Raw genomic sequence first — 20,858 nt, forward strand, 5'->3', positions numbered from 1 at the left:
TATATGCCATCCCATTGAGGTCCTCATCTGAATTCTCAGCAGCAAGATCTGCAACCTTACCCTCTCAGGAGCTGGCAAATTAACCTTCCTTTACCCTGGCCTGGTTGTAGCCCATCCGTGCCTAGTGACTCACCACATGCTGATCCCAACTTTATACCAGTCTCCACGGTACATGCAGCGCCAGTATCTAAGCTGGCCATTGCGAGTGAGAGATCAAGGGATGGACCTCTTCATTGGTGCTGTGCTGTTTCTCTATCTCTTCCTCCTTGGGCTGCTGTTTCTGGGCAGGTGGCAGTTATTAGGTGTCAGAAAGCAGGAAATCGGAAGGGGAAGTTTGGGCTGAGGGAAGGGAATTCAGGGTGGAATGCAGGAGGTCCATGGTCACACCATCAGCAGCTTGCTCATCATGTCAGATAGCAGGTTGAGGGTGACCTGGGAGTTGAGAAGGGGTATAAGGCAGGAACATACCATCATCCTCAATGTTCTCAGCAATACTGAATGCATGGGCTCTGTCACAGTCAGCCCCATGACGTTAAAAGCCATCTCCTCCATAGGGCTCAGGAAATGCAGATGCTCTTGTCTCCCGCCGGTTCTGTTCTGCTCCCATCTATTGTGTGCCACCTTGTCCTGCAAGAGAGAAGATAGAATGTCAGTGATTGTGTTTCACCGTGTTTGGGTGTTGTTCCTACCATAGCTGAATAACTGGAAGTACGTGGAGGCAGCATGAGGTGTGTGTGAGGCTGGCAGTATTCGTAGGCATATGAGGGTGAGCTGAAGTATCTGGTTGTTAGATCGAAGTCCTGAGTGCCTTGGAGTGCTGATGGATGAGTGGGGCATTGAGCAGTGTGAGAGGCTGGTGATATTGTGAGTAGGAGATGTCATGTGAAGATGCATTCCCTGATCTTGACCACCCACATGAGATTGTTAGATTCCTTGTGGCACTGCAGCCAGCTCCTCAGATACGATGCCAAAAATTGACCTCCCTGGCCATCTGCTTCCACACTTTTCTGAAGATTGTCCTTAAGTGCTCCCTGTCCTCTCAAGAAACCACAGCATCTTTCCTTCTGTCCAGCTCCATCACTAATGCTTCCAGCACTGCATCCATCACCCTGGAACCCTTTCTCTGCCCTGCTGTTCAATTTCCCATCATTTAAATTCCACCATTATTATTCAGTGCAGCTTCCCTTTAAGAGGGGCAGCCTGCCTTTAAGAAGAGCAGGCTGGCTGCACTATGTGGTATTTACATCATATTGTTCAGCCTCTTGCTAAGCACAGAGGCAGCCAGCAGCATGAAAAAGAAGGAAGCAGCACGGAACCCGCTCAGCCACACAGTACAATCATGCAGATGGAATGGGTGCACCAAGTTTACGTGCTGCCCCCTTCATTCAGAACTGACTCCGACAGGTCAAGAATTGGATCCTCATGCCCAAAAACTGAGCCACATGAATTTTTAGTTCAAAGTGTCTGACCATATGTACACCCACATTACACCATTCCTTCCTTCTGCCTAAGGAAGAAGAAAAAATAGAAAGGGATTACAAACTAAAACAAAAGAAAAGTTGTGCTGGTTTGTTTGCTAATGTCATTTCAGAACACACATAAATCAAAGGAAGGACAGCACCATTAATTTTCATTTAATTCCAAACCTGACATATAATTACTTGCATTCCTGTGTCTCTAATGTGCTATTTCTGTTTTGGTGCAGCAGATTTAATGTAGAAACATCACATTCAATCTCTGATTGCAACCAATGCATTATTAGAATCAAGCTTGATTGATTGACAGGATTGTTACATGTGAACAAAACAATATCAATTGTTAAAAAGAATAAAATTAGCTTATGGTGCAAAAAGTCAACTAGCATACACGAGAAACATATCTGAAAATGAACAGGGCAAAGACTGTCTCCACCATGTCGAATAAACAGAGAGGAAATGTATACTTATGCTGGGTGATCTGTTGGATAAGTTCAGTGTACCATTAAACCATCTAGTTTTAATTTTTGAATAAATATTGAAACAAACTTGAAAAAAATAGTTGGCCCGACACAGAACAATATCAGAAGGCACATTCCCTCATATCCAGTTCGATTTCCATATTGAACTGTCAGCTATGGATCAATTGGTAGTCCTCTTGCCTCTGAGCCAGAAGGCATGAGTTTAAGTCCCACCCCTGAGACTTGAGCATAACAATCTTGGCTGGCGCTCCAATGCACTGTTGAAGGTGCCATCTTTCAGATGAGATGTTGAACCAAGACCTTGCCTGCCCTCTCAGGTGGATGTAAAAGATCTCCTGACCTGTTTGGAGAAGAGAACAAGACTTCCTCTTAGTGGCTGAACCAATATTCATCCCTCAACCAATATCACTAAAACAGATTACCTGGTCTTTATCACATGCTTGTGGGATCTTGCTGTGTGCAAATTGGTTCCTGGGTTTCTTGCGTTGCATCAATGATTACACTTCAAAAGTACTTCATTGGTTGGAAGGTGCTCTGGGACATCCTGAAGTCAAGAAGGGTAATGTATAACTGCAAGTTTTTTCTTTTTGATATCCTGTCCTAAAGCTGACTGTATCACTTCACCAACTGACATACTGAGCACCCCTGCAATACTGTAAAGGAGGCTTTAATTAAATATTATTCTAATTATTATGGAATGATCACAGCCTTAAGTCAAGTTTTGAGAATTAGCCTTATCTAGTCCCCTCCTCCTACCGTATCGCATTTTCAGTGACTGTGGTTATATAATATCCCTTAAATTTGGCTGAGGTTTTGGGATTACATTCACAAATCTCTGCACAGTGTGTAGTGTGAACATTTAACAAAAAACTGAAAACATCATAAATCAAACTTTAATGTAAATAATTAGTTCATTAATTCGTGCCTTTTCTTCTCAGACACTATACACAGAGCTTTTTATTTATTTCAACATTACAGTATTTTTAAGATTCATGATTACAAGGGTAACATCAATCAAAGAATATTACAAGTTTTCTTGTAATTTAATTGTGTGACATAAACTCTAATTCGGAACTTTTAAGATTGTTGTAAACCTATTTGCATAATTTAAGGCCACAGAAAAAACACTGCCTTTCAAAAAGTGCATGGAAAATCTTAAGTTTAAGGAACGTATCTCCAAGATATATTTTGTACAATATAGTGAAAGCACAGGACTCAACATGTGTGCCTTTAAATATGTTACTTCTCTAATATGTGTCACATAACATTTAAACATCGATTCATGCCAATTGCATAAAGCAGTGGCAGAGCCAGTGAGAAAGGCCATGAATTCCCCAATGACAATGAGGTGGGCCATTTGTGTATGTGATGACTTAGTCAATGCTGCTGCCAATACTTTACTCTCTTAACTTTCAATTTCCTGACTGAGAAGGTGTTGCAGTTTTGGGTTTGATGCAAACTGCAACTTGGCATTGGAGTGCATGGCCATGTCTGTGTTGTGCCAAGTCACCAAAATCTGGACTTCTACTACCCTAATCGCTGATAGCCTTTTCCCTGACATAAAGTGTACACTTCCCTTTGTATCCACAAATCCCAAATGCAGTCTCCCTGAGATATCTATGCCACATATAGGTTCATTGGCTTATTAGAAATCGACAAGAATGAAAGCAGTTTTATGGGAGTAAAATATTTTAGAAACTCTTAAAAATTACCTCCTTTTTCTTTCTACAAGAGGAGATTTTAACTCCTTCTGCCCAATAGAAGCAGGATGATACTGGAACTAAAATCAAGCTGCTGAATTTATCAATCCACTACCATTACTCATGCGGCCGAGACATCTGTCTGAATTAGGTGGTAGTTGTGTTAATCTGTGCATGTTGTAGTCCTCTGACATTCATCGGACCCCGATGGAATTTTACTGGTCTAGTGAGAAGATTGTCCAACGTGGAGGCTCCCACTCATTAAAACCATGCAGTAGAGCAGAGGAGAGCTGAAAAGATAGATGTTGAAATTATTTTAGTGGGACCAGGAGGAGCGGGAGTGCTCCACTAGAGTAATGTGGACTTTTTTTAGTCGCACATTGGATGTGGGCATCGCCGGCTAGGCCAGCATTTATTGTCCATCCCTAATTGCCCTTAAGAAGGTGGTGGTGAGCTCCCTTCTTGAATCTTTGCAGTCTTTGGGGTGTAGGTACACCAACAGTGCTGTTAGGAAGGGAGTTCCAGGATTGTGACCTAGCGACAGTGAAGGAATGGCGATATAGTTCCAAGTCAGGATGCTGTGTGACTTGGAGGGGAACTTGCAGGTAGTGGTGTTGTTATGAAAGTGATTCTGTTTTTGTTAAAAAAATTTTTTAAAGAAATTCATAGTCAAACTGAAGAAATGTTTGAACATTTTTTTTTCAAGAGGGTCATCAAGAGGACACTGAAAGAACTAGTTTGGCAACAATGTTTACTGATTGCCACATGACTCAAGTTAAAAATAGAACAGAAAGCCTGGTAACTGGGAAAGCTGTGTGCAGAGAAGTGTCAGTCGGACGCCTCTTGATAAGTCAAAATCCCAGCTCAGCCCAGCCTGTTCCATCTCTTTAAAAAAGCCTGCTGAAGAAGTGTTATGGAGAAAGAGACCAGATTCTTGCTGAATGTTTAAAGAGTAAAGCCTGCAGAAGGGGAAGAGAATTCCCAAGGAAGGAGAGAAGACCGCAACCCAGCTCAGCTATCCCGCACCTCTTTAAAAGACCCTGAGAAGTCCACTGTGTCAACTCATCTCGTCTCCAGTCTTTGAAGAAAAGCCTGCCAAATTAATTCTCAATGCTGCCTGAAAAGAACTATTCTAAAAGATTCCAGTGACCTGTCTATGTGTACTCAGAGGCCAAACTGTATGCCAGTTTTGGAACACAACATATCTCATCTGCTATTTTCTTCAAGAATGAGAAAGTATTCAGCTAAAGTGTTTTTTTTTGCCCATAACAGAGCTCTGAACAAAAATCCCTTTTATTTTTTTCAGTTAATCGGTGTATGTGTATGTATGTGTCTGTGTGTGAGTGGGAGGGGCTAAGATAAAAAGGAACCTTTAAAATTTCAATCTGTGTTTTTATGCTTTACTTCATCACTGGTTAAGACTTGTTTTATAATAACGTAATGAAGTTCATTAAAGAAACTTAGTTAGTATGTTTTATTCTGGGAAAGATAAAGTATATGATTGACCATATCGATAAGTGGGAAGAGTTAAATATATGTTGTGACCTGTAGAAAAGTGGAACTAGAATATACAGTGCACTCCTCCCACCTCAGTCGTAACAGTGTTCCCATGCATCTGCTGCCCTTGTCCTTCTAGGTAGTAGAGGTTGTGGGTTTGGAAGAAGCTGTGGAAGGAGCCTTGGTGAGATGCTGCAGTGTATCTTGTAGATGGTACACACTGCTGCCACTGTGCATCTGTGGTGAATGGAGTGAATGAAGGTTGTGGATGGGGCGCCAATCAAGCGGGCTGCTTTGTCCTGGTTGGTGTCGAGCTTCTTGAATGTTTTTGGAGCTGCACCCATCCAGGCAAATGGACAGTATTCCATCACACTCCTGTCTTGTGCCTTGTAGATGGTGGACAGGCTTTGGGGAGTCAGGAGATGAGTTATTCGCTGCAGAATTCCTAGCCTATGATGTTGATAGCACAGCTCCCTGGCTCCTGCCCGCCTGCATGATCACAGCATTCATGGGATCCTAACATTTTCCCAGTTGGTCAGCCTCTTGGGTTCCCAATATGATGTCAGTCTGGAGCCAATGAGCAGCTGCTCAATGGCAGAGTGTTAATGAGGCCTGTCCCATGAAATAAACAGTGTATTCCTACCCTAGGACTAGGGTGGCAAGCTTGCCCGATAGTTCAAAATCCACCCTCATATCAATAGATTTACTAACTGAACTTTGAAAGCATTTTGACCTAGAACTGATTCAGAAAGCATAGGGTTTTTCCACATATGGAATATTGTGTCCAGTTCTGGTCACCACACTTTAGGAAGGATGGCCCTTGAGAGGGTTTCCTCCCACATGCCAAAGACTTGCAGGTTGATAGGTAAATTGGCCATTAGCAATTGTCCCTAGTATAGGTAGGTGGTAGGGAAATATAGGGACAGGTGGGGATGTGGTAGGAATATGGAATTAGTGTAGGATTAGTATAAATGGGTGGTTGATGGTCGGTACAGACTCGGTGGGCCGAAGGGCCTATTTCAGTGCTGTATCTCTAAACTAAACTAAAAGGGAGTGGGACTGCCTTCAAAGCTTCATAAAGAGCTGGCATGAAATTGATGGGCTGAATGGCCTTCTTCTGTGCTGTAAATGACTCCATGACTCTATATTCTTCCAGGTTAAGCAACCTATGCAGAAAAAGGGAAGGACATCATCGAAGTTTACAGTACAGAAAGAGGGCATCTACAGCAATCCAAATCTAAACCCAATGCCTTTCTCCCTCCTCATAGTTGTTTATTGTCTTCTGCTTCTATTATTTATCCACTCCTATTAACATATGCAAAAATTTCAGCCTCAACCACTTCTCATGGCAAAGCATTCCAATTAGCAAAATGTCTCTGCATAAAAAAAATTCTCTTAACAAGTGACAATGTTAATTTAATGGTCTTTCATCACTGATTCCTCTACCAAATGAAATAGCGGGCTGGATTTTGCGGCAAGGCCGCAGGTCCCAGAGGCGGCACTGGGTGTGTGTACCGCTTCCACTTGAACATTCAATGGCCGGCAGCACGCAATCCCACGGCTGCCGGCCAATTAACTCGGGGGTTGGGGGGTGGGTGCGGCACGGGGGCCAACCAACTGAGCAGCAGAGGCGGGAAGCGAAGTGGCAATCAGGTGACCCCACTGCTGCCTGCTCGGAAAGAGCCTCTGCCTGACTGCTATCTTATGCCAAGAAGCCTCCGTATGACTGCTAGACTGCTGAGAAGGAGCTGAACGGACGCCTGCGGCAAGAATGGCAGAAGGAAGATCCTGGGTGACCCCACAGTTCAGCAATGCCTCCCTGCAGGCTCTCCTCCAGGCTGCAGGGGCAAGTCAGGAGCTCCTCTTCCCCAGGGCCAGGAAGAGAAGACTGGCCTGACTGACAAAGCAAGCCTGGACAGAGATTGCAGAGGAGGTCAGCAGCCATTTGGTCATCCAGAAAACCTGGATCCAGTGCTGAAAGCACGTCAATGTCCTCCTTCGATCCACAAAGGTCGGTATTCCATACCTCTTTTCACATGGGGGCTTGCGTGTGGCAACGCGGGAGGGTGGGATTGGAGGAGTTGGAGTGACCACCCAGTCGGTGGCTAAACGGTCAGGCAGGAACACATCTTGTCAGGGGCTTGGCTGCATCTCAGCGAAAGGCCCCCATCTGTCATTGTTAACCCCCAAAAGGTCCCTCAAGGTTGACTGCATGCAGGAGGTATTCATGTGCCCCTGTTGTGGACTGCTGGGCTGCCACCAGCATGGGCATTGTGCTTCACTCCATGGGTAAACAAACAGTCTTCTTTCTTGTTCTTGCAGGAATAGACAGCACACAACATCAAAGAAAGGGCCTAGACTGGCAGAGGGGTACCATACTTGCACATCCTGACCCATTGGAAGGGGAGGTTCTAGAAGTGGTGGGGCACCAGGGCAACTGTACTATTGCTGATGTTGAGACAAGAGTGCCAACCCAAGAGGGTGAGTTAACCATTTTAGGCTCACAAGGGTGCATCTGGCACACATGAGGCATAATACTCATGTCTCCACCACTGGATACATAGAGCTCCACATCAAGCATAGTTGGGATGAAGAAATGAGAAGCCCTTAACCCTAAAATGTTTGTGTTCTCTCCTGCCGGTCAGGGTCATGCTGCAGCATGTAGAGCTTGAGAGACTGTGAGCAGGAGGGATCCTCAGAGAGTGCAGTTTCACCTCATTCTCCTGCACCCTCCACTAGCGCAGATCTGCTCAGGTCAGTGGAAACGCATTTGCGATTAGGTTCAGGGTCACAACCTGGTGAGTACATCACAGATGCACCCGAGCAGCTGACAGAGGCTGTTACCGGCGAGGCCACTGACAATCGGAGGACTGTGGGAGGGCAGGGCGTTGCTAATCCCCAGGCTGATGACGTGCCTCTGGAGTCATCGGCAACATGGCAACTGCTGCAGCGAGAGGTAGGGGAACATCCGGCAGAGCTTCCAGAGGCTATGCACACCCATATGCGGATGGTGGAGGAGTACATCCAGGCCATGAATGCTGTCATGTCTCTAATTGGTGCACGCTTGGCTTCCTCCATTTAGAGATTGGCAACTCTCATAGAGATCCAGATCCTGCAAACCGCTCAATGGATGCCGGAGATGCACACAGACCTTCATGCCATTGCCTAGTCCATGAGCTCAATGCAGCAGAGGCACGGCGATAGATGGAGGAGACAGCTGGAGTCTTCACCAGGTCCTCGCACTTCTTAGGTGAGTAGGGAGGTAAGTGTGCTTTTCAAGGGATGCCTTCTGCATCTGGGGGCTCCCCCCAGGGCACTCCAAGTATGGACGGCGGCTCCTCAGCCCCTTTGCCTGTGACCCCAGCTCCAGTAGCTGCAATGACAGAGGAGGATCCTGCAACTGTGCAGGAACCCCTCAGCATGTCGGGGCCCACCAGGCTTCAGGCTGCCATAGGATGACTGCCAAGGTCAGCTCAAGCCATGGGGCATCACAATCAGCAGCCTGCCTCTACTGCAGAAGAGCTCCTAGCTGCACTTCAGGTTCGCAGGTGAATAGAACATGTAGATGTCAAGCCTCATGTTTATTGTGCCATTCAATAAAGGATTCATGTACTGATTTTGCTTCTCATAAAAAGTTTACGGCGCAGAAAGAGGCCACCTGACCCATCGTGTCTGTGCTGGCCGAAAAACGATCCACCTATTCTAATCCCACCTACCTGCATTTGGTCTGTAGCCCTGCAGCTAATGGCATTTGAGGTGTATATCCAGACTCCTTTTGAATGAGTTGAGGGTTTCTGCCTCAACTACACTTCCAGGCAGTGTGTTCCAGACCCCCACCCTCTGGGTGAAAAACTTTTTGCTCATCTCACCTCTAATCTTTCTACCAATCACTTTAAATCTTTGCCCCCTAGTCACTGACCTCTCTGCTAAGGTATAAAGTCCCTTCACCTCCACTCTATCAAGGCCCTGCAAAATTTTGCACATTTCAATCAGATCTCCCCTCAGCCTTCTCTGTTCCGAGGAAAACAACCCCAGTCTATCCAATCTTTCCTCATAGCTGTATTTTTCCAGTCACGGCAACATCCTCGTAAATCTTCTCTGTACCCTCTCTAGTGCAATTACATCCTTTCTGTAAAGAGGTGACCAGAACTGCACACAGTGCACAAGTTGTGGCCTAACCAATGAGTTATACAGTTCCAGCATAACCTCCCTGCTCTTATATTCTTTATCTCAGCTAATAAAGGAAAGGATTCCATCTTAACCACCTTATCGACCTGTCCTGCTACCTTCAGGGATCTGTTGAAATTCAGTCCAAGTTCCCTCACTTCCTCGACACCTCTCAGTATTTTCCCATTAATTGTGTATTCCTTTGTCTTGTTTGACCTCCCCAAATGCATCACCTCACACTTTTCCAGGTTGAATTCCATTTGCCACTCTTCTGCCCATCTGACCAGACCATCAATATCTTCCTGCAGCCTACAGCTATCCTCCTTGCCACCTACCACATGGCCAATCTTTGTGTCGTCCGCAAACTTCTTGATCATGCTCACTACATTTATGTCCAAATCATTAATATATACCACAAAAAGCAGGGGACCCAGTACTGAGCCCTGCAGAATGCCGCTGGAAATGGCCCTCCAGTTGCAAAAACATCCTTCAACAATTACCCTTTGTTTCCTGCCACTGAGCCAATTTTGTATCCACCTTGCTACATTTCCCTAGATCCCATGGGATTTTATTTTTTTAGCCAGTCTGCCATGTGAGACCATGTCAAAAGCCTTGCTAAGATCCATGTAGACCACATCAACTGCACTACCCTCATTTATCTTCCTTGTTACTTCCTCAAAAGATTTGATCAAGATCTTCCCTTAACAAATCCTTGCTGACTGTCCTTGATTAATCCGTGACTTTCTAAGTGACAGTTTATCCTGTCTCTCAGAATAGATTCCAATAATTTGCCCATTACTGAGATTAAACTGACTGGCCTGTAATTATTCGGTCTATCCTTCGCTCCTTTTTTGAACACAGGTACAATGTGAGCAGTCCTCCAATTCTCTGGCACCACACCTATATCTGATGAGGACTGGAAAATGATGGTCAGACCTTCCGCTATTTCCTCTCTTGCTTCTTTTAACAGCCTGGGATACATTTCATCCAGCCCTGGTGATTTATCATCTTTCAAGGATGCTAATCCCATTAATACTTCCTTTCTCCCCATGTTTATCACATCTAATACTACACACACCTCTTCCTTAACTACAATATCTGCATCGTCTCCCTCTTTTGTGAAGACAGATACAAAATATTCATTAAGAACAATACCAACATCTTCCGCCCCTACACATAGATTACCTTTTTTGTCTTCTATGGGCCCTACTCTCTCCTTAGGCGGCACAGTGGCGCAGTGGTTAGCACCGCAGCCTCACAGTTCCAGGGACCTGGGTTTGATTTTGGGTACTGCCTGTGCGGAGTTTGCAAGTTCCCCCTGTGACCGCGTGGGTTTTCGCCGGGTGCTCCGGTTTCCTCCCACAGCCAAAGACTTGCAGGTTGATAGGTAAATTGGCCATTGTAAATTGCTCCTAGTGTAGGTAGGTGGTAGGGAATATGGGATTACAGTATGGTCAGTATAAATGGGTGGTTGTTGGTCGGCACAGACTCGGTGGGCCGAAGGGCCTGTTTCAGTGCTGTATCTCTAAATAAAGGTAAATAAATAAAAAAAATAAAATAAATTATCCTCTTACTCTCAATGTGTTGATAAAAACATCTTTGGGTTCACCTTGATTTTGCTTCCCAATATTCTTTCGTGCTCTCTCTTATCTTTCCTACTTTCCTTTTTGATTTCACCCCTTCATTTTCTATACTCCTCTCAGCTTTCTGTAGTATTGAGTTGCCGGTGTTGGTCACAAGCGTTCCTTTTCTACCTTTTCTTACCCTGTGTCATGAAGACTCCAACCTGCCAAGAATGAGGCATATTAATTTTGTTATATGAACATTAATTTTAAACTAAAACCAAAAAAGTACTGGAAATACTCAGCAGGTCTGGCAGCTTCTGTGGAGTGTTATGACTGACCGATCCTGTCAAAGCCCCCAATCAAAATATAAGATTCTGATTGTGGTGGGGCCAATGCACTGTTAATTCAATGCCGCCGTTCCACAGATTGGCTAACATATCATTTAAAACTTTCCAAATTAAAGAAAGACCCAGCCAAATTGTACCATCAATTAACCCCCCGAATGAGGCTAACCAAACCAGGTGTCTTTAAATCAACAAATTAACTCGTTAATTAGAAGAACTAAATTCTTAAACACTATGAAGATATAAACAACATTTAAAATAGAAAAAATTAGAGTCCTTGCAAATTTACAGTCCAATGTTTCTTGAAGTCCTCACAGGATGTTGCTCAACGTCCTCACAGGTTGTTGCTCGAATTCCTCACAAAGTGTTGCTTTCCTTCGCCGGTGAATTTCAACAATTAACAACTTGCAAACACTTTCAACAGAATCAATCTGACTTTAGAGTTTTTGAGGGATAAAAGATTGTCACAGTCTAACTTCCCTTTCTTCAATTTAAATTACCAGAGATCTCTGTTTTGGCTTGACTTTTTTTTTAGAATTTCGAGAGATAATAATAAATAAACTAAATTCCCATTCCTTCAGTTTAAAAGGTTGAGAGCTTTTTTTCCAGGTGCTGACACCACAGCTGTGTCCTCTGTGTCTGAGTTCTGTTAGAACAAACTGTCTTCAACAAAAGCCAGTTCAAAATCTGAATTGTAATAAATGTATCGCATGAGTCTCACTCCCAGTGGTTGTTTCCATGGTATCAAGAATGCACCCTTTGACTCGCAGTCTCCAAATGGCTGGTTCTAAGGCAACAAAAATGCACCTTCCTAGAACTCCTGAGGCTTGCTGTTTCTTAAAGCAATACTGAACCCTTGCAAGCTTTAAAGGCAAACCGCATATTCCAGAAAAAAAATTACAGGACCATGACACCCCCGCCACTAGCAGAATGAAACGCCAATCCTGAAATGCATTTCATTACAATGGGTAAAAAAAATACAAATTGAAAAAACGCTAAAAAAATTTTCACGCATTTACTGATATACACATTTCTAAAAAAAATGTTTAGATGACAGCAACAAGTTCCACCAGAACATTTCACCTTTAAATTTTCAAAAGGTTGTTCCAATTAACCCATTTTAAATTTCCAAGCATAGTCTTACAATTGTTTTGTGTTTTTCTACCAAGTGTCTCTATTGTCCATCACCTCAGCCAGGTGAGCTGCACAGCTAGGAGCACTGACCACTACTGGGTTCACTATTCTCTAAGAAGTTTCCTGAGTACCCTTTAACCTATGTGGCATCACTTGACACTGGAAAACCCCGTCCGGTGTAACAGAGGCTGATTTTCTCTTCCCCAAAGGAATTTGACAAGTTTCCTCCAACACATTTGCCTCTTTAAGACACATTGTGTTGCCCACTCTGTCCTTACAGTCCTTTAAATGAGAATTTGGGTAGGAGTCTGCCTTATTTACCACAGTGACTTTTCTAGAATCTCTGCAAGTTTGAGCTGACCCACCAGGTTTAGTCATCAAGACCATCTGCGAATTCCAGCTGTCCTGACTAGGTTCAACTAAGCTGCCCTTCAGCATGCCTTGTACCTCTGCTTCCACTTGGGCCTGTCTGTCTGGACTTAAGCGACAAGGGTGTCGTTTTAAAGGAATGCCCCACCCCCCAACCATACCCACATCATGTGTGGCTAAGGTTGTACATCCTGGCTTATCCCTACAAACATTTTGAAACATTGTGAAAACCCTGGTTAGGACTTCACTCTGTTTTGCCTCTAAGTCCCGATTATCTGACATACCTGTACTGGCTTATCCTCCTCCCTGCGGTAATATTGTTTGAGCATATTAATGTGACATAACCGGTTCTTCTTCCGGTGATCAGGGGTGTCAATCAGGTAATTACCTTACCCACTCTTTTGATCACTCTATATGGGCGACTGAACCTAGCTTTTAATGGTTCTCCCTGTGATGATAACAACACTAACACCTCATCCCCTGGTTTTATGGTAGGCTGTGGTTTCCCCACCATTTGACAGGTGTGGCATGCCCTACAAAATTGTCTCACATCCTTTGTAAGACCTGGCCAGTAACAATGTTTGTTTATTTGTGATTTGGTCTCCCGAATTCCCCTATGTCCTGAAAAAGGGATGTCGTGTGCTAACCTTAATAATCCTTGTCGATAATTTAGATGGTACCACTATCTGTTCAACAACTGTCCAGTCTTCGTCGGCAGGTCTATGAGGCAGTCTCCATTTCCTCCTCAAAACTCCGTTTGCCATAATAGCCATAATAGCCTTCCGGAACTCCTTTCACCTCAACTTCTGACAGAGCCCTCTGTGCTATTTGGTAGACCTCTGAATCAGCTTGCTGTGCTGCAATGATAGACGATCTATTAAAGATCTCATTTGGATTATTTAAAACACCAAATAAGGTTTCAGATGCCTCATTATCTATTTGTGGTGCCCCTTTTTCCTTAACCGAGGATTCCCCCCACTGTGGTTGACAGGGCCCTCAACCGTGTCTGGCCCATTTCCTGTGCCTCTGCTCTTAGCCCTTCAGCTCCCTCCCAGAACCGTGACAGGGTTCTCCTTGTACTCACTAGCCTCCACATCTAAAGGATCACCAAGCGCCATTTCCGCCAATTCAAGCTTCATACCACTACAAAACGCATCTTTCCCTCCCCTACTCTGTCAGCATTCCGAGGGGATCATTCCCTCCGCGACACCCTGGTCCACTCTTCCATTACCCATGACACCTCGTCCCCTTCCCACAACACCTTCCCTTGCAATTGCAGGAAGTGTAATACCTGCTCTTTTACCTCCTCTCTCCTCACTATCCAAGGCCCCAAACATTCCTTTCAGGTGAAGCAGCGATTTACTTGTACTTCTTTCAATATAGTATACGATATTCGCTGCTCACAATGCGGTCTCTTCTACATTGGGGAGACCAAACGCAGATTGGGTGACTGCTTTGCGGAACACCTCCACTCAGTTCGAAAACATGACCCTGAGCTTCCTGCCGTTTGCCATTTCCGCACCTCATCCCCCACCCCGCCCCCAGTTCTCCTGCCCACATCTCTGTCCTGGGATTGCTGCAGTGTTCTAATGAACATCAACGCAAGCTTGAGGAACGGCATCTCATTTGCTGATTAGGCATGCTACAGCCTACTGGACTGAACATTGAGTTCAATAATTTCAGAGCATGACTGTCCCCCCCTCCTTTTTTTTAGCTTTACTTCATATTTTTTATTTGTATTTCAATTTATTTTTGTTTGTTTCATCATTACACTTTATTTTTTTACCATGTGCCTGCCCACTGTTTTTTTTTCTCATTTTTTTCATGTTTTTGCTTGTGGCCAGGGCTTTCATTATTTTGTCATTGAACACCCTCTCTGCATTAATGCTTTGTATTTCACCACACCATTAACACATTCTTTATCTTTACGTTTACCCCATGACCTCTTTGACAGTTATTCTCTGTGACCCTCTGTCCTACCAACACCTTCCCATTTTTTCTCTTTTGCCCCACCTTCCCCCCACCCCACTTTATTTGCTTAAAACGTATTGCATTTCTAACCTTTGCCAGTTCTGATGAAAGGTCACAGACTTGAAACATTAACTTTGCTTCTCTCTCCACGGATGCTGCCAGACCTGCTGAGTATTTCCAGCACTTTTTTGCTTTTTTGGTTTTATTTCAGATTTCCAGCATCTGCAGTAATTTGCTTTTACATTAATTTTAAACTGTTGTTGGATTGAAGAGTTGAATTGTCTAAAGAGATCCGCAGTGGCTGGAAAAACACTTTCATATTAAGTGACAGTGCTTGGAGAGACAGAAGAATTGCTCCCTGATTCGATTAACCCGAATGGATTTTGATCACTAGACATTGAATGTGTAAGAGAGCCAGCATTCCAGGATGTCTGCTGGGGTGGAGAATCCACAAATGCAGGAGTCTGTTAGTCTGTCACATGACTAACCTGCTAGCCCAGGTCTGGTTTTGAACTGCTCACAGGACATCTTGGGGCAAAAGGCAGATTGCAACTGAACTTGGAGGAAGAGAACCTCTCTCTCTCACTAATATCCGGATCCACTGAAGTCACTTAAACCTCAAGAGAGAAAGAACTCCTACATCGAAACAAGTTTTAAAGTGTGCACTGGGCCCCAATGAAATGGAAAGACTTACCGGCAACCAAAGACACTACATTGAACTTAAAGGACCATAAATAATTCCCAGATATTGCCTCAAACTTTTCCCCTTTCGTCTTTCTACTTCTGTCTCTATCTGCGTGTGTGTTTCTAAGAATTTTCCTCCACACAAGATCAGGGGGCAGGTTGTTCAACCTTGCCCGTCTAAGAGCGAAGTCCAAAGGACGGAAAGTCCTCATCAGGGAACTCCTCTTTTCTGACGATGCTGCTTTAACATTTCACACTGAAGAGTGTCTGCAGAGTCTCATCGACAGGTTTGCGGCTGCCTGCAATGAATTTGGCCTAACCATCAGCCTCAAAAAAACGAACATCATGGGGCAGGACGTCAGAAATGCTCCATCCATCAATATTGGCGACCACGCTCTGGAAGTGGTTCAAGAGTTCACCTACTTAGGCTCAACTATCACCAGTAACCTGTCTCTAGATGCAGAAATCAACAAGCGCATGGGAAAGGCTTCCACTGCTATGTCCAGACTGGCCAGGAGAGTGTGGGAAAATGGCGCACTGACACGGAACACAAAAGTCCGAGTGTATCAAGCCTGTGTCCACAGTACCTTGCTCTATGGCAGTGAGGCCTGGACAACGTATGTCAGCCAAGAGCGACGTCTCAATTCATTCCATCTTCGCTGCCTCCGAAGAATACTTGGCATCAGGTGGCAGGACCGTATCTCCAACGCAGAAGTCCTCGAGGCGGCCAACATCCCCAGCTTATACACACTACTGAGTCAGCGGCGCTTGAGATGGCTTGGCCATGTGAGCCGCATGGAAGATGGCAGGATCCCCAAAGACACATTGTACAGCGAGCTCGCCACTGGTATCAGACCCACCGGCCGTCCATGTCTCCGCTTTAAAGACGTCTGCAAACGTGACAAGAAGTCCTGTGACATTGATCACAAGTCGTGGGAGTCAGTTGCCAGCGTTTGCCAGAGCTGGCGGGCAGCCATAAAGGCGGGGCTAAAGTGTGGCGAGTCGAAGAGACTTAGCAGTTGGCAGGAAAAAAGACAGAGGCGCAAGGGGAGAGCCAACTGTGTAACAGCCCAGACAAACAAATTTTTCTGCAGCACCTGTGGATGAGCCTGTCACTCTAAAATTGGCCTTTATAGCCACTCCAGGCGCTGCTCCACACACCACTGACCACCTCCAGGTGCTTACCCATTGTCTCTCGAGATAAGGAGGCCAAAGAAGAAGAAGAAGTTTATTGTGTACGCATGCTAGCGTGGCTGGGTCGCATATTCGTAGTTGTTAGCCGAATTAGAATTTAAGATTAATAAACTTCCACCTTTCTTGTTAAAATCTAAGAAAACCTGTCTGATTGATTTCTTTGCCTTGCAATTGGAGCAGTGAACAAGGATTCACTGAGGGGGAGCTAAAAATACAGTGTTTTTAAAATTAAACCCTGTTGCGGTTAAACTAGGCAAAGGCTGAGAAGGAACCCCTAGACCCCTTTCTCATCTGATCGTAACACTTGTGAGCTCCTCAACATCCATGGAGATCTAGATTTGGCCGTTCTACCCTTTTGCTTTGTGGGAACATGCTTACCCTGAACCCCTTGAATCTCCCTTTTGAATACCTCCCATTGCTCTAACCCTGATTTACCTTCAAGTAGCTGTTTCCAGTCCACTTTCGCTAAATCACTCCTCAGCTTAGTAAAATTGGCCTTGCCCCAATTGAGAACTCTAACTCTTGTCCCATCCATGTCTTTTTCCATAATTATATTAAAACTGACTGAATGATGATCACTACCACCAAAATGCTCTCCCACTGCCACTCCTTCCACCCGCCCATCTTCATTTCTTAAAACTCAATCTAAAACTGTGCCCTCTCTTGTTGTACTTGCTACATACTGGCCAAAAAAGGTTATCCTGAATGCACCTCAAGAATTCTGCTCTCTCAATTCCTTTCACACTAAAACTATCCGAGTTAATATTGGGGTAGTTAAAATCCTCTACTATTACTATTATTCTCATTCCAATTCTTGTTGCCCTTTGAGATCTCATCTACAGCCTTGCTCCCTCAATAGGCTGGAAGCAATGGACTAGGCTGTGTTTGGCCAGGTCCTCAGCCTTGCCACTGTGCGTTGTGGACCTGGGCACTGGGTGATGGAGTACAAAATGTAGGAGACAACAGTAGGGTTGCATAAAGGTAAGACTTTATTGGAATGTTTCTGAAAGGGCGTATGGATCACAAGGAACGTCTGTATATGAAGCATGTCCTGAGCCTCCCTTGCGTGTATCTCATTGCAGCTTACCTGTGGTCCAAGGGCTCCCTCATTTTGCCTCATAGTCGGAGGCTGCATTGCGTTCCAGGACGCCATCATTGTTCAGCACCTCCCTCTTCTGCAGCACCAAGTTGTGCAGTGCACAGCGGACCACCACGTTATGCGAAACACTTGCTGAGACAGACTGCAGGGCTCCACCAAATGGATCTTGGCGCCTGAATCACATCTTCAGAAGCCCCGTGGCCTACTCAATGATTGCTTGGGTTGACCCGTGGCATGTGTTGTAATTTTCCTTTCCATCCTGTTCGTGGGTTCCTCATAGGCGTGAGCAGCCATGTCTTTAGTGGGTAGCCCTTGTCATCTGGTATCCACCCCTGAAGGTGCGCAGGGTCAGAAAAGGCATGGCACTTGCGATAGCCAAAGTATGTATGCGTCGTGGCAGCTTCTCGGGAATTGTGCACACATCTGAAGGATTCGCGTTCCGTCCTCACAGACTAGTTGAACTTTGAGCCAGTGGACACCCTTCTTGTTGATGAAGGCTACAGGCTAGTCCATGGGAGCCTTGATGGCCGCATGCGTTCAGTCGATGATACCCTGTATCTGCGGGAATCCAGCAATGGCCCCAACACCAATGGACCTCTGTTCCTGACTGTCTAGATCAGTGCGATAGTGCACACAGAATCACAGAATTGTTACAGTGCAGAAGGAGGCCATTCGGCTCATCATGTCCACACTGGCTTTCTGAAAGAGCAATTCCCTCAGTTCCATTCCCCGCCATCTCCCCGTAACCCTGCACATTCTTCCTTTTCCTACAACTAATTCCCTTTTGAATGCTTCAATTGAACCTGTCTCCACTACATTCTCAGGCAGTGTATTCCACACCTTAACCACTCGCTGCGTGAATAAGTTTTTCCTGATGTCAGTTTTGCTGCTCTTACCAAATACTTTAAATCTGTGCCCTCTCATTCTCGATCCTTTCACGAGTGGGAACAGTTTCTCTCTATCTACTCTGTCCAGACACCTCATGATTTTGAATACCACTATCAAATCTCCTCTCAACCTTCTCTTCAAGGAAAACAGTCCTAATTTCTCCAATCTATCTTCATAACTGAAATTCCTCATCACTGGAACCATTCTTGTGAATCTTTTTTTTGCACTCTCTCCGATGCCCTCACATCTTTCCTAAAGTGCAGTGCCAAAACTGGACGCAGTACTCCAACTGAGGCTGAACTAGTGTCTTATACAATAAATGCAAAATACTGCGGATGCTGGAAATCTGAAATAAAAACAAGAAATGCTGGAAATACTCAGCAGGTCTGGCAGCATCTGTGGAGAGAGAAGCAGAGTTAACGTTTCAGGTCAGTGACCCTTCTTCAGAACTGGCAAATAATAGAAATGTAAAAGGTTATAAGCAAGTAAAGCAGGGGTGGGGCAAGAGATAACAAAGGAGAAGGTGTAAATAGGACAAGGTCACAGAATAGCTGACCAGAAGGTCGTGGAGCAAAGTCAAACAATATGTTAATGGTGTGTTGAAAGACAAAGCATTAGGACAGATAGGGTGTTAACGGACTGAAAATTGAACAGCTGCAAGTACAAACATGAAAAAAACAGTGGGTAAGCAAACTGAACAAACTAAGATGAAATAAAATAAAATAAACACAGAAAAATATATATTAAAAAAAGGAAAAAGTGGCATCATGCTGGAGGTGGCGGAAATGGCGGAGGATGATTCTTTGGATATGGAGGCTGATGGGGTGGAAAGTGAGGACAAGGGGAACCTTGTCGCGGTTCTGAGAGGGAGGGGAAGGGGTGAGAGTAATGGTGCGGGAAATGGGCCGGACACGGTTGTGGGCCCTGTCAACCACAGTGGGGGGGAATGCTTGGTTGAGGAAAAAGGAAGACATATCAGAAACGCTGTCATGGAAGGTAGCATCATCAGAGCACATGCGTCGGAGACGGACAAACTGGGAGAATGGAATGGAGTCCTTACAGGAGGCAGGATGTGAAGAAGTGTAGTCGAGGTAGCTGTGGGAGTCAGTGGGCTTATAATGGATGTTAGTAGACAGCCTATCACCAGAGATGGAGATAGAGAAGTCGAGGAAGGGAAAGGAAGTGTTGGAGATGGACCATGTAAAAGTGAGAGAAGGGTGGAAATTAGAAGCAAAGTTGATAAAGTTTTCCAGTTCGGGGCGGGAGCAGGAAACGGCACCGATACAGTCATCAATGTACAGGAAAAAGAGTTGGGGAGGGGGCTTGAGTAGGACTGGAACAAGGAATATTCCCCTTGTCCACCCCATCAGCCTCCATATCCAAAGAATCATCCTCCGCCATTTCCGCCACCTCCAGCATGATGCCACTACCAAACGCATCTTCCCCTCCCTCCCCGTCATCATTCCGAAGGGATCGTTCTCTCCATGACACCCTGGTCCACTCCTCTATTACCCCCACCACCTCGTCCCCTTCCCATGGCACCTTCCCCTGCAATCGCAGGAGGTGTAATACCTGCCCATTTACCCTCTCTCCTCACTATCCCAGGCCCCAAACACTCCTTTCAGGTGAAGCAGCAATTTACTTGTACTTCTTTCAATGTAGTATACTGTATTCGCTGCTCACAATGTGGTCTCCTCTACATTGGGGAGACAAAACGCAGACTGGGTGACCGCTTTGCGGAACACCTCCGCTCAGTCCGCAAGCAGGACCCCGAGCTTCCTGTCACTTGCCATTTCAACACTCCCCCCTGCTCTCATGCTCACATCTCTGTCCTGGGATTGCTGCAGTGTTCCAGTGAACATCAACGCAAGCTCGAGGAACAGCATCTCATTTACCGATTAGGCACACTACAGCCTGCCGGACTGAACATTGAGTTCAATAATTTCAAAGCATGACAGGCCCCCATTTTAATTTTATTTTTAATTATTTTTTCTTTCTTCTTTTTTTTATTTTTTTTTCCTGTGTTTATTTTATTTCATCTTAGTTTGTTCAGTTTGCTTACCCACTGTTTTTTTTTCATGTTTGTACTTGCGGCTGTTCAATTTTCAATCCATTAACACCCTATCTGTACTAATGCTTTGTCAATCAACACACCATTAACATATTGTTTGCCTTTGATCTACGACCTTCTGGTCAGCTATTCTGTGACCTTGTCCTATTTGCACCTTCTCCTTTGTTATCTCTTGCCCCACCCCTGCTTTACTTGCTTATAACCTTTTACATTTCTAA

Source organism: Heterodontus francisci, chromosome 8 (assembly GCF_036365525.1).
Source record: "Heterodontus francisci isolate sHetFra1 chromosome 8, sHetFra1.hap1, whole genome shotgun sequence".
NCBI classification, from domain to species: domain Eukaryota; kingdom Metazoa; phylum Chordata; class Chondrichthyes; order Heterodontiformes; family Heterodontidae; genus Heterodontus; species Heterodontus francisci.